Here is a 13,638-nt window from a genome sequence, read left to right as displayed (position 1 = left end):
AATACAAGCTTGAGGTTTATTTACTAATAACAAACAAAACTGTAGTTTAACATTTATAAACAGATTATCCAAGTTACTGACATTATAACCTGAATTTGAACATTCAGAAATGTTGCGTGGGAAACGGATCTTGAAACACCAGATTTGCAACTTTAAACATTAGAGTCTAATGTCACGCAATAGCACACAATCAATGTGCATTATGAAATACATTTAATAGAGCAATGTCAATACTTCACAATAAGTCAACAAATTGATTTTATGAACAATAAAGACATACAATATTAAATGTGTATTTGTATTAAAGAAACAGACCGTTATTAAACCGAAAAATGTATACAACATTTAATAATGTGACAGTATTAGATTTTAAAGAGAATTTAAACATTAATATTTAACGGATCACGGATATTAAATCTGCGTCACACATATCCACATGACAGGCCCATGAGTTACAAATAAGTCTACATGAAAAATGAAGTAACAGCACCACCAGGCGGTATGTGTAAGGAAGTTACTAAGATATGAAACATTAAGGAACGGCCAATCCGAGTTCATCACACAAACACAACTTGAGTCAGGATGGTCTCACAGACATTCTAACAATATTTCAAACTTTTATCCAATCAGATGTACAGATAACTTGTCCCATGGTGCATCTCATGTTTACTTCACCATATAAAAGTCCATTACCGTTGCCATCTTTGTCAGTTCTCTAATGCCTGCAGGCGTACTGTATATATAATTTATATATATCATATCAGAAAACCCAGCAGGCATGACGTCTCCCAGGTTCACTAAGCCAGAGAGTGCTGCACTGGTCCACGCCGTCAAGGACTTTTATCCCCAGCTGTTTGGGAACAAGAGGAGGTCGACAGATGCGCCTGTTAAGAAGGCCCTCTGGGAGTCTATCATCAATGCGGTTCAATTGGTGTGTGACGTCCAGAGGAGCCAGGATCAAATCATGAGGAGATTCGGAGATATGAGGTTGCGCTTGACAAAAAAAGTCAACCTCATAAGGGAGTGGGTACAAGCCCGTAAAAGAGGGGGCCAAAGAAAGGCCCCGTGGAAACTATACCTACTCCCTTATGAGGTGACTTTATGCGAGCTCCTCAATCTCCGGGTCCCCAAAAGATTTAGATCCTCGCCATCCTCGGCCTCCTCTTCTTCCCTCCCAGCTGCGGGATCTGAAAGTCCTGACGCGGGGGCCAGGGCAACTGCTTCTCCGTCCGGTGGCCTGGGAGGAGCTGATAGAGAATCTGAACCAGGTAACTATCCAACTTCATATAATATCTTAATATTTGATTATTTATTTAAAAATGTGTATATAGTCAGATACTAAACCTATACAGATCTCACAACATACACTACATATGATGTTTAGATATCTGATTTTAGATTAGTGACACATGAAATAGGAATGATGTTTCTTGCACTCTACAGAATATGCGTCACAGAGCGAAAATTGAATTGCGCATACACGTTAACATGGGTTTGCTGTAAGTGGCATTGCTTTATACATGTTGGTCAAATGACGGATGCGTAATTCCGCTTGGAATCATTGCGCAATGATCGCGAAAATTAGAATTGCGCATACACGTTAACATGGGTTTGCTGTAAGTGGCATTGCTTTATACATGTTGGTCAAATGACGGATGCGTAATTCCGCTTGGAATCATTGCGCAATGATCGCGAAAATTGAATTGCACATACACGTTAACATGGGTTTGCTGTAAGTGGCATTGCTTTATACATGTTGGTCAAATGACGGATGCGTAATTCCGCTTGGAATCATTGCGCAATGATCGCGAAAATTAGAATTGCGCATACACGTTAACATGGGTTTGCTGTAAGTGGCATTGCTTTATACATGTTGGTCAAAATGAAATGTGAATTATTATATATGTGAAGAATACAGTATTCTTATTTTCAATATTATACATAATAAAAAAAAAAAACAGAATCAAAAACAAAAATAACATATGCCCATCAATTGATGAGAATGAAATAACACCAAAAAATAATTAAAGCTACAGTAAACAACACAACTGATTGAAAATAAGAGTACAGGATATATTTATCATGAATTTAATTGAGGAAACAATTAACTCATGAGACTACCAAAAGATTAATAGTTTTTAATTGATTTGCTAATAATGTAAAGATTTTAAACATGGCATGATTTGTATTAATGATATCCAATCCTCATTTAATATATTACAGATCTGGATGTTGGTGCTGGATCCTCAAGCCAGGGCTTGTCACAGTATGGTATGTCTCATTTTAATTGACATTTGTCTTAGAAACATGGACAGAACATTACATACTAAATCCACATTGTTCAATATTTATATGTATCTGCAAAATGGATTAGTAAAATATTTACAAATAAGAATTTAAAAAAAATAAACAGAGGATTACATTGTAAGACTACTCTGAATTTTTATCAAATTTAAAATATCCCATCTATTCTGGATATCTTAATTTTAATGTAAGATTCTTTGAATGTCCAATTTATATTCTTCCCTTGTGTATTGCTTAATCTTATTTGTATACATTTTTTAAAAACTCACACACTTTTGCATATGATTTGTTTTTAAAAATATAGATTCCATTTTTGAAATTGATCACGTCATTTAAGGGACATGCCAACGAAATTTTACATTGAATGATTTGTAAACGTGATTTTATTGTTTTGTTTAAACATTTTATGAGCTACATTGGTTCAGTCTATTGTTTTAGTTCTTCTAAAAACATATTGATTTTGGTTTAGGTTAAACAATGCATTACTGGTATTATCCGGCTGTTTTTTTATGCATAAATTGGCATTGGGTCAAAAGTTAAAATCATGTGTTGAGATAACAGTAGTACATAGTTTCAAAAAGTATACAATTACACATTTAGAGCTTCATGTCCCTTTAATAGATGAAAATTAAATAATTCAAAGGATATCCTTAAATAACATATTAGATTCGAATTGCATGCTCAATCCCATTCATTACATCAACATATGGAGTAGAGAATTCATTAACACCAACCTTGTCAAATCAATATATTTTTATATTAAAGGGACACTGAGCTAAAATTATTAATGTTGTCATTCAGATAGAGCATGCAATATTAAGCAACATTTAAATATAATACTATAATCATATGTGAAATATTCTATTGCTAAATGTATTTTAAAATCAAGAATGTACGTTTATCTGCAGCTCAATTTTGGTTGACCAACCTGGGTTTTTATTGATGATTGGTGGATACCTTCAACAAACAATATTTATTGAATCCAATATTGCTTATCTGCCTTTAAGATTAAAATGTAGCAACATTCAAATTATAATAGGAGTCAATGTTAAATCATTTGGAACAGTTTGAACAGTGAAATCAATGATTGAAATAAATCATGTCAGTGTCCCTTTAATAAACAATAGATTCATTAATCCTTCCATTCTTTGGATTAGACAATATTGATATATAATTCACATATTCACTGTTGGAGTTACTTTCTAGATATAAGCATACTCTAACAGCACCATGATTACATATTTGTACTAATCAATTTGGTTTGGTATTGTGATCAATATGTGTTGTGTCCTAAACAAGATTACTGTACATTGCACAAATGGCTCGATGTGCCACATGTCTTTGTTTATATTTGTCAACAGCTGTTATTCAAAATGTGGTTTGTGTGTATTCTTTGAAGAACATTGATCAATGGGTATATTTAGATATGCAATAGCATTGTATGAGATGAGTTTGATATCTAATATAGTCAGAAATTAAACATATGTTCAATACATCATTTTTTACAGAATCCCCTTGATTCAATCAAGCATTTTATTTTATAATGACTGCTCTATTCTTCACATTTTAAAGTTGATTATTCTTATAAATCGATACAGATGTGATTTAGTGCTATCCCAAATGTGTTCACTAATATATATCTATATCATTCATAGAGAGAGTTGGTGTGGGGAGCCCAGAGGAATCCAGCACTGACACAGAGCCGCCTTTGCGGTCTTCTGGTAAGTCCATTGACTCATTTATATGTCATTGAAGGTGTATTGGTAATCAATATTATGAGCATGATTCTGATGAAGCATAACATTTGAAACAAACATATAATTGACTCCTCTTATTATATATTAATTTTATTTGAATATTGAAAGATTAAGAATTAAAACTTTCTTAGTCTACACCTTTATTATTCAGAAGATGTATAGCATATGTTTGTTTCCAGGTTCATTTTTGACAACAATCATCAAGTGATACACACATGAGAAATCTTAAATGTTCAATGTACTATTCTTTTATGATTTTAAAATTAATACAAACAATAAATAGAAAATCTGAATCATTGATAATAACAAATATAATGTCATTTGTATGCTCCATCAAAATGATGTAAATCATAACTTTGGGTGTGTATATCTTTAATGCAACATTGATGTGTGTCTTTGAGCAACAGTAACATATGTTATAATATCTGATCTTAACGTGTACACAACATGTTATGTTTTACAGAGATTGATTTAACATGTGGGACGGAGGAGGAAGAGACTCCCTTGGAGTCTGATGGTATGTGAAATATATCTAACATGTATCCAACATGTTTTTTTATTGGAAATCATTTTATTGAAGACATTCAAAGTCTACAGCTTTTGCACTTTAAAAAGGAATATTATTTGTCTGTTCAAATACACTACTGCCCCCTTTATATATCAGGCAGCATGAAGATATGCTTGGATTTGTTTAAATATTTGGATTTGAAATTCATGCCATCATGATGTCACATGCATATTCTAGGCCAAACCACAATAATAATTTTAGAATTGTACAGACAGTCATTGATATTCATCTGAGTGCCTATATGCATACCATATCCTCATGTCATCATTGTTTAGAAATTCAAACACACTTCTAAGTATATTGCAAACATAATCAAGTTGAAATGCGTTAATTTGATTTCATGATGTATGAGATGTTAATATATTTATTATATTTATTTCAGATGGATCCTCTGCTTCTGGTCATCATTGTTCCTCCCCTGCCCAGTCCCCTGCCCAGTCCCCTGCCCAGCCCCCTGCCCAGTCCCCTGCCCAGTCCCCTGCCCAGCCCCCTTCCCAGTCCCCTGCCCAGCCCCCTGCCCAGTCCCCTGCCCAGTCCCCTGCCCAGCCCCCTGCCCAGTCCCCTTCCCCTCCCGGCCCTTCCCATTTGTCCTATCGTATCCCTCCCAAAAAACGCCCCTTCGTCCCCCTTTGCCGCTCTCCCCGTCTTTTGGCCCGTACAGCTACCCCAGCTGCCCAGCCCCCAACTCACCACTCCCCAGCTGTACGGGCTACCCCAGAGCAGCAGCCCATCCCTCCCCAACCCAATCCCATCCCTCCCCCCTGTCTCAACCTTCATTGTCCTGGGTGTCGGATTGTCCTTCCCAGGCACAGCTGTAAGTATCATTCAAAATCAACATTATAAGATACTTAAAGGTACACTGAATGAAAATTTTTCAATTGTGATTCAAATAGAGCATGCAATGTTAATCAAATTTATAATTTACTACTCTTATCAATTATTCTTCATTCTCTTGCTATCTTTATTGAAACAAAGAAATGCCTATATTTAGTTTTTATTTTAAAAAAATATGGACATCATTTCTTTATTGTTGGATGGATGTATCCATCAATCAGCAGGGACAACCAAAGTTGATAAACAAAAATGGCCTGCCCTATAAACTTACATTCTTGCATTTAAAATATAGCTCGAGAATTCAAACATTTAAAGAATACGAGTAAATTAATAATTCTTTTTAATGTCATGCTCTATCTGAATCAGTAACTAAAAAATTTAGGTTTACTGTCCCTTTAATTTGATATCACTACATATACCAATCACCACTATTTAGATCCAAATATTTATGTCCAAATGATCATACATTATCTTTTGTATAACCCAGTGGGAATGTAATTTCTTCTGGTTGCTATGTTTACACAGCTTGTCCTCAACGCCAAAATGTTTAAGGATAGGTGTGTCTACCACAGTATAACTAAAATCTTAAAATTGCTAATATAAGTACAATGTAAATCCTTTAACAAGATTTAAGACACTCAAGATGTAAAAGTGGATCATCAAAAACCAACTAAAGGGGACAACATGTTGGATTAAAATGTCCATTTAATGGTTTAGGTCTGTCTGAATAACATATTTCATGTGTAAATAATCAATGTCAACAAATTAATTTAAAAAATTATTTGTCTTTATGATAACAATGTATATTTGCTTTTTATTTTGTCTGTTGTGTAATTATCATTAATATTTTATTTATTCTTTATTTTAGGCTGTGACTCAACATGGCTCACGCTCGAAGCTCTAGCACGCATAGAGCAGGCCGTGTTGAGGAACGCAGCTGTCCTGAGAGGGATGGCCGACACCATGCAGGCCCAGCTACAGGTTCAGCATATGAATCTCCGTCAGATGAGGCGGTGGAACTCAATGCTTGAATCTGTAGCTGGACATGCACAGGACGATGAAGGGGATGACCAGTAAGTGGAGGATCTGGAGATGCTCCAAGGGCGCAGATAAGAATCCTCCGTCCACATGTAGATGTTTGTTTTTATGGTTGCCATTTGGCCTTTTTTTCTTATTATTGTTGTGCCTGTTGCACTCTTTTACCTTGTCATATGGCTCAAATGGGGCTATGCTGGCCCTTGGCAACTCTCTTCATGGACTGTGATGCACTCTTTTACCTTGTCATATGGCTCAAATGGGGCTATGCTGGCCCTTGGCAACTCTCTTCATGGACTGTGATGCACTCTGTTACCTTGTCATATGGCTCAAATGGGGCTATGCTGGCCCTTGGCAACTCTCTTCATGGACTGTGATGCACTCTGTTACCTTGTCATATGGCTCAAATGGGGCTATGCTGGCCCTTGGGAACTCTCTTAATGGACTGTGATGCACTCTCTTACCTTGTCATATTGCTCAAATGGGGCTATGCTGGCCCTTGGCAACTCTCTTCATGGACTGTGATGCACTCTCTTACCTTGTCATATGGCTCAAATGGGGCTATGCTGGCCCTTGGCAACTCTCTTCATGGACTGTGATGCACTCTCTTACCTTGTCATATGGCTCAAATGGGGCTATGCTGGCCCTTGGCAACTCTCTTCATGGACTGTGATGCACTCTGTTACCTTGTCATATGGCTCAAATGGGGCTATGCTGGCCCTTGGCAACTCTCTTCATGGACTGTGATGCACTCTGTTACCTTGTCATATGGCTCAAATGGGGCTATGCTGGCCCTTGGCAACTCTCTTCATGGACTGTGATGCACTCTGTTACCTTGTCATATGGCTCAAATGGGGCTATGCTGGCCCTTGGCAACTCTCTTCATGGACTGTGATGCACTCTGTTACCTTGTCATATGGCTCAAATGGGGCTATGCTGGCCCTTGGCAACTCTCTTCATGGACTGTGATGCACTCTCTTACCTTGTCATATGGCTCAAATGGGGCTATGCTGGCCCTTGGCAACTCTCTTCATGGACTGTGATGCACTCTCTTACCTTGTCATATGGCTCAAATGGGGCTATGCTGGCCCTTGGCAACTCTCTTCATGGACTGTGATGCACTCTTTTACCTTGTCATATGGCTCAAATGGGGCTATGCTGGCCCTTGGCAACTCTCTTCATGGACTGTGATGCACTCTCTTACCTTGTCATATGGCTCAAATGGGGCTATGCTGGCCCTTGGCAACTCTCTTCATGGACTGTGATGCACTCTCTTACCTTGTCATATGGCTCAAATGGGGCTATGCTGGCCCTTGGCAACTCTCTTCATGGACTGTGATGCACTCTTTTACCTTGTCATATGGCTTAAATGGGGCTATGCTGGCCCTTGGCAACTCTCTTCATGGACTGTGATGCACTCTGTTACCTTGTCATATGGCTCCAATGGGGCTATGCTGGCCCTTGGCAACTCTCTTCATGGACTGTGATGCACTCTCTTACCTTGTCATATGGCTCAAATGGGGCTATGCTGGCCCTTGGCAACTCTCTTCATGGACTGTGATGCACTCTCTTACTTTGTCATATGGCTCCAATTTTCCTGATATTTACATGATTATTTATAAACGTTGTTGATGTTTTCTGACATACTAATAAAAGACATGTCATTGCACGATTCTTTGTCCTCCTTATTCATGTCATTGATTGAAATCTCTAGTTTATCTGGTTGATCCTTAAAGGGACCTTACCAAAAATAATGGTGTTTCCTGAATCATATATGTAATACAATTGTAAATTACTTTAAGATTAACATCTCCAATGTCATTTTATTATTTGTCTTTATATCTTTTTCGAAAAGCTTTATCATTGCATGATTATGATTAGCATAGTAATTGTTTATATATGTATATATAGATAGTTATTTGTGTATATATATGTATATTTCAAATTTCACATCCATGTGTGTATTTATAAACTCTGCATGAATTGATGCACCTTTAACAAATGATCTGAGGATTGATACAATGATATAATCCCTGTAACGTGTTCATGTTATTGAATTAGTATTGTCTCTGTGTATCCTCTTTTTATAAATAAAAATCATGTCCCTTTAAGTGATGGTGAGCACAATTGTTAATGAATGTATTTCCATTTCTAAAGCGTTTTTGTCCTTTTTACATGAACAAGGACATATAATCTTATTAATACACAATCTTATTGTAATGTTGACAGCACATGTATTTCATTTTCAATTCTATCTTATTGTAAAAGTGTAACCAAATCAATCTCTGTGTGTAATGCGCATATTTTAGATGAGGAATATTTTTCCCCAAATATTTTAAAAAAATACCATATTTCAACTTGAATAAATGACACGTTTGATCAATACATGTGTCATTATTGTTATTCCAAAACTATCTAAACATATCTTAAAACATCAATGGCATATGTATTTCTCATGTGTATCTTTTAAATGTTAAAGATATACACCATAGCTATAGTTAAAGGGACAGTCAAGTCCGAAAAGATGATTCATGATTTCGTGACATTCCTAGATAGCAATCTACACACATACTAGTTACTAAAATATAAATACGTTTCTTATTGATATGCCAAGCTGTCAACTGAGTCCTTGTATTGGCTGCGGTTTTTCAGCGATCTCGGATGCGCCATGTTGCTTAAGACGTCACCTGCCAGGCTGTCCAATGATTCCTTGTATTGAGTGACGTTTTTACGCGATCAAGGATGCGCCTTTTTTTGGTTTGCGTTCTTACGCGATCAAGGATGCGCCTTTTTTTGGTTTGCGTTCTTACGCGATCAAGGATGCGCCTTTTTTTGGTTTGCGTTCTTATGCGATCAAGGATGCGCCTTTTTTGGTTAAAAAAACGTCTGATTGTATTACGTATTCCCGCAATATTTGTTTGTGCACGTTAAACACGTTTGTGAATGAGAAGACAGGTTTAAAAACATGGCGAATATGGATTTTTTGCATCATGTTACATTGTTGACCCATAGCTGATAAAGACCACCACATTCTCTTTTGCTGGATGTCTGGTTGAATAAACGAACGAAAGCCAAATGTTTTCATGCATAAGATATTTCGAGGCAAGTGCAAATCTCTATAGTCCATGTTGTTTAATATGTTTGTCAACAATATGTTCCTTTTTATGAAAAATGACTGTTGTGTTTAATGTTAAAGATATCTAATTCATAAATATGCGCTATTGTGTTAGAATCAAGTAATCAATATGCATTTATCTTTATCATATGCTAAATATATGATGCCGACTTCTTCTAAATGTAATTTCATCGTATATTTTATTAAAGGTTCATTAGACACTCACATTATAAATCAAAATATTTTATTTGGTCTCTAGTTAGATAGTCCATTGTTTTCAAAATACACGTCTCATTTTGCTTCTGTTCAAATAAAATGTAAGTAATTTTCAGACTCCTCGCCAAGCCTCAAAGTTTCATGTGAGTACCATCTCCAGCTTTCTCCTGTTTGTGTAAAGGGTCTTTTCATATGTTAATGATGGGGTATTGTCTTGTTTTACGGTTGTAATGGGGGTTCATCTATATTTTCAAGAGAGCTAACCCGATTTTCTTTGAAAGTGTTTAAAGCTTTGTAATATTGATATCAGTATATGTTAATCTTGTTGTTTCTAGTAGTGTCTATTATATACAGTTCTGTTAAAAATATAGTATACTGTCCCTTTAATGCAAATGTTGATTTTTGTATCATGTATGAGTTCCACATTGGTTAATCTCCAAATATATTATTGTTAGCATATTTTCACCCCCCACTCCTAAAAGGACTTTAAACCATATTCATTGTTAAAACAAATGCCTTTATAAAAATAAATTAACACAATAATGTCTCTTTAAGAAAATAGACTTTATTTAACACGTCAATATAAATCTTTTTCAATATTTATTGTTTGAACAAGTACATGTAGATATACCAACAATCTGCAAATATATGTTAGCATATGTAATTTTGTTAAAGGGACAGTTTATAAAACAAATCATGTTTTGCATTATTATAAAAGTCAATTTTGTAATTTCAATGATATCAAAGGTTTCTCACCAATTAATCATTTGTCTGTGTTTATTTTAATTTGCTAGCTAAACCTATGAGGTTCGTGTGCTCATTTCTTAGAGCTTGAAGAGTGCATGTAATCATTATGCAATTTGACCACTAGAGGGCATTTGGATAGCATTTGTATATCTAAAACCTTGTGCTCATACAGCATATTATTTACCATGTATTGATCATTGATGTCTAAAATGTTGTTATGTCAGAACAACAAATAAGTGGTCATTTTTCATAGTCATAGATACAAGGGTAAGCACATAAGTCACACTTATTTCTCCATGTTTTGTTGTTTCCAACTTGATAATGCGTAATACAGTATTTTCTTTGTAATCAATAATTTTTTTACTGTCCCTTTAAGCTGTGTTATTGGCATTCAAAAAGTAATATGCCATCATGGATAATTGTAATGGTAATTTTGTTTGCGATTCGGGAAACAGTTTGGACATCACATCACAGAAACCAATCAATATCATGAACAAGGATAGGTATGTGATGTGGTTTTCACACACTTATAACCCACACTCTGCGAACAATCTGCCTCCATGGACCCGGTTCCATAGAAGTCGATTATATACAGAGTGTGGTCCACAAGTGTATGAAAACCACATCATTACATACCTATCCATTACACATTAAATAAAAATAACATTAAACATGAAAACAAATACTTACTTCCTCTTCCTTCCCCTCTTCCCACGGGGCTGAGGCTCTGGGAGGGTCAACTGCTGACTCCGACGAGTTCTCATTGGATATGTTATGGGAAGAGTGGAAGGAAGAGTACTGGGACGACCAAGGTGAGGAGGAGGAGATTGCCCGGCAGGAGGAGATGGCCCGGCAGGAGAAGATGGCCCGGCAGGAGAAGATGGCCTGGCAGGAGAAGATGGCCCCCTCCCTCTCCTCCCCCCTCTACCTCTCCCCTGCCTGCCCTCCATCTCTTCCCTAAACTAAACCCCAACTAAGCAAACCAAAAGTGAGTGTGATCAAATGAAAGGGGGTCAAAATAAAGAACTAAAAAGTCCAAAAAAAGTGCTGAAAGTGTGAAAGGGATATAAATAAAAGAGGGTAAGGAGTATTTAAATGAACAAAATGAAGAAGAAGACAAAAAGGAGGATATGTAAACTAAATGTAACTAGGGGATGGGTATGGTATGGGGTATGGGATAAGAGTAAATGGGATTACAGGGAATGGGACTACAGGGAATGGGGTATGGAGTGTAGTATGAGAGGGTATGGGGTATGGAGTGTATGTAGTGTTATTGATAAGTGTATGTATGTATTGAATGTGTTTGGGTGTAAATGTGTTAAGTGTACAGAAAAAGCACTCGCTCGCTAACTCACACTACTACTAATTCTCACTAACTCACACTACTACTAATTCTCACTAACTCACACTACCACTAACTCTCACTAACTCCCACTAACTGACTCTATCACACTACCACTAACTCTCACTAACTCCCACTACCACTAACTGACTCTCTCCCACTACCACTAACTCCCACTCACTCACTCACGATAACACTAACAACTGACTCTCTCACACTAACACTAACTCACTCACAATAATGCACAAACTCTCTAATCTTAAACCTCCAATCTCCAAAGACCCACCAGCAACACAGTCAAAGAAGCCATGCTTGTGTGGTGCTTATATACCCTGTGTAAATGTTTAATGATGTACCTATTTGCGTTGTAAATTGTGTTCAGGTGTGCATTATTAGCAATTAGTATTGGTGCAATGTGTATTAGGTGTGTGAATTTGCGCATGCTCATTTTGAGTTAGTATTTGTGGAATGTGTAGAATGCGATAATGTCATAGTGGTCGTTTTCTATAACATTGACCAATAGTATTATGTTTAACTGTGAATTTGCGATGGTGTGGTATTAGTGAAGTGTTGTATATGTATGTTTGTCCTAATATATAGTGATATTGAATGCGATTATTTTGCTAGTGTATGTTTTTTTTTTTTTTTTTCTTGTTGTTATTTTGCGTATTTCCGCATCTTAAAGTATATGCGTATTCCGTGTATTTTATTTAAATAAAATTCCCCCCGCTTGTGAATGTGTAATGCTTGTGTGCTTTGTTTATTGATTGTTGTTGTGACATTTGCGGCGTGTTATTGTTGTGCATGATGTGGTATGCGTCATATGACCGAGCTGTGCGTATTTCTCGCGAGATCGAGTGTTAGGTGAAAAAAGCTTGTTTGTTTGCTTTTCCATTGATCTCTATGGGAGACTGTCTAACGCGGGCAGGATTCCGCGTGTGCAATACACGCGTTAGGAGTATCGGTAGAAGGTTTTTTTTAACTCTAAATACCGGAGTCAAACAATGCCGTGCGTTAGACATAAACCACGTGTAGCGTTAACAACCCATCTACCGCCAAACTCCAAATCTAGCCGATAGATCAATAGATGCAATATACATTTGATAGATACGAATTACATCGATCAATAGATGCAATATACATTTGATAGATACGAATGTTATCGAATCAAAGATGCAATATACATTTGATAGATACGAATTACATCAACCAAAATTTGTAATATACATTTTATAGATACGAATTACATCAACCAAAATATGTAATATACATTTTATAGATACGAATTACATCGATCAATAGATGCAATCTACATTTGATATATATACGTTTGATAGTTCGATCGATTTGATAGATAAATAAATAGATTTGAAATATATATAAATTCCCTGACAGAGTATAACAATAAGACATGCGGTCTGTGACCCGTGGTGTGTTAAGTAGTACTATTCTTAGCAGTTTACTACAACCTCTTACTCCCCCTATTGGGGGAGGTCTATATGGCATTCATTTTTGGAACTGGGAGATGGAAGAAGATGATTGGTCTGTCCTACTACTTCAAATTTGTCCAAAACACAAGTGTCTGTCTCAAAACAGTCCGGACAGAAGATAGATAGATAGATAGATAGGATAGATAGATATACATAGATTGATGGTTAGATAGAATCGATAGAAGAGAAATAGATAGATTTGTTAGATATATAATTACCCAGACAAAGTA

This window comes from Bombina bombina, chromosome 7 (assembly GCF_027579735.1).
Source record: "Bombina bombina isolate aBomBom1 chromosome 7, aBomBom1.pri, whole genome shotgun sequence".
Classification (NCBI taxonomy): domain Eukaryota; kingdom Metazoa; phylum Chordata; class Amphibia; order Anura; family Bombinatoridae; genus Bombina; species Bombina bombina.
The sequence above is the reverse complement of the archived record's forward strand: the minus strand, read 5'-3'. Positions refer to the sequence as shown.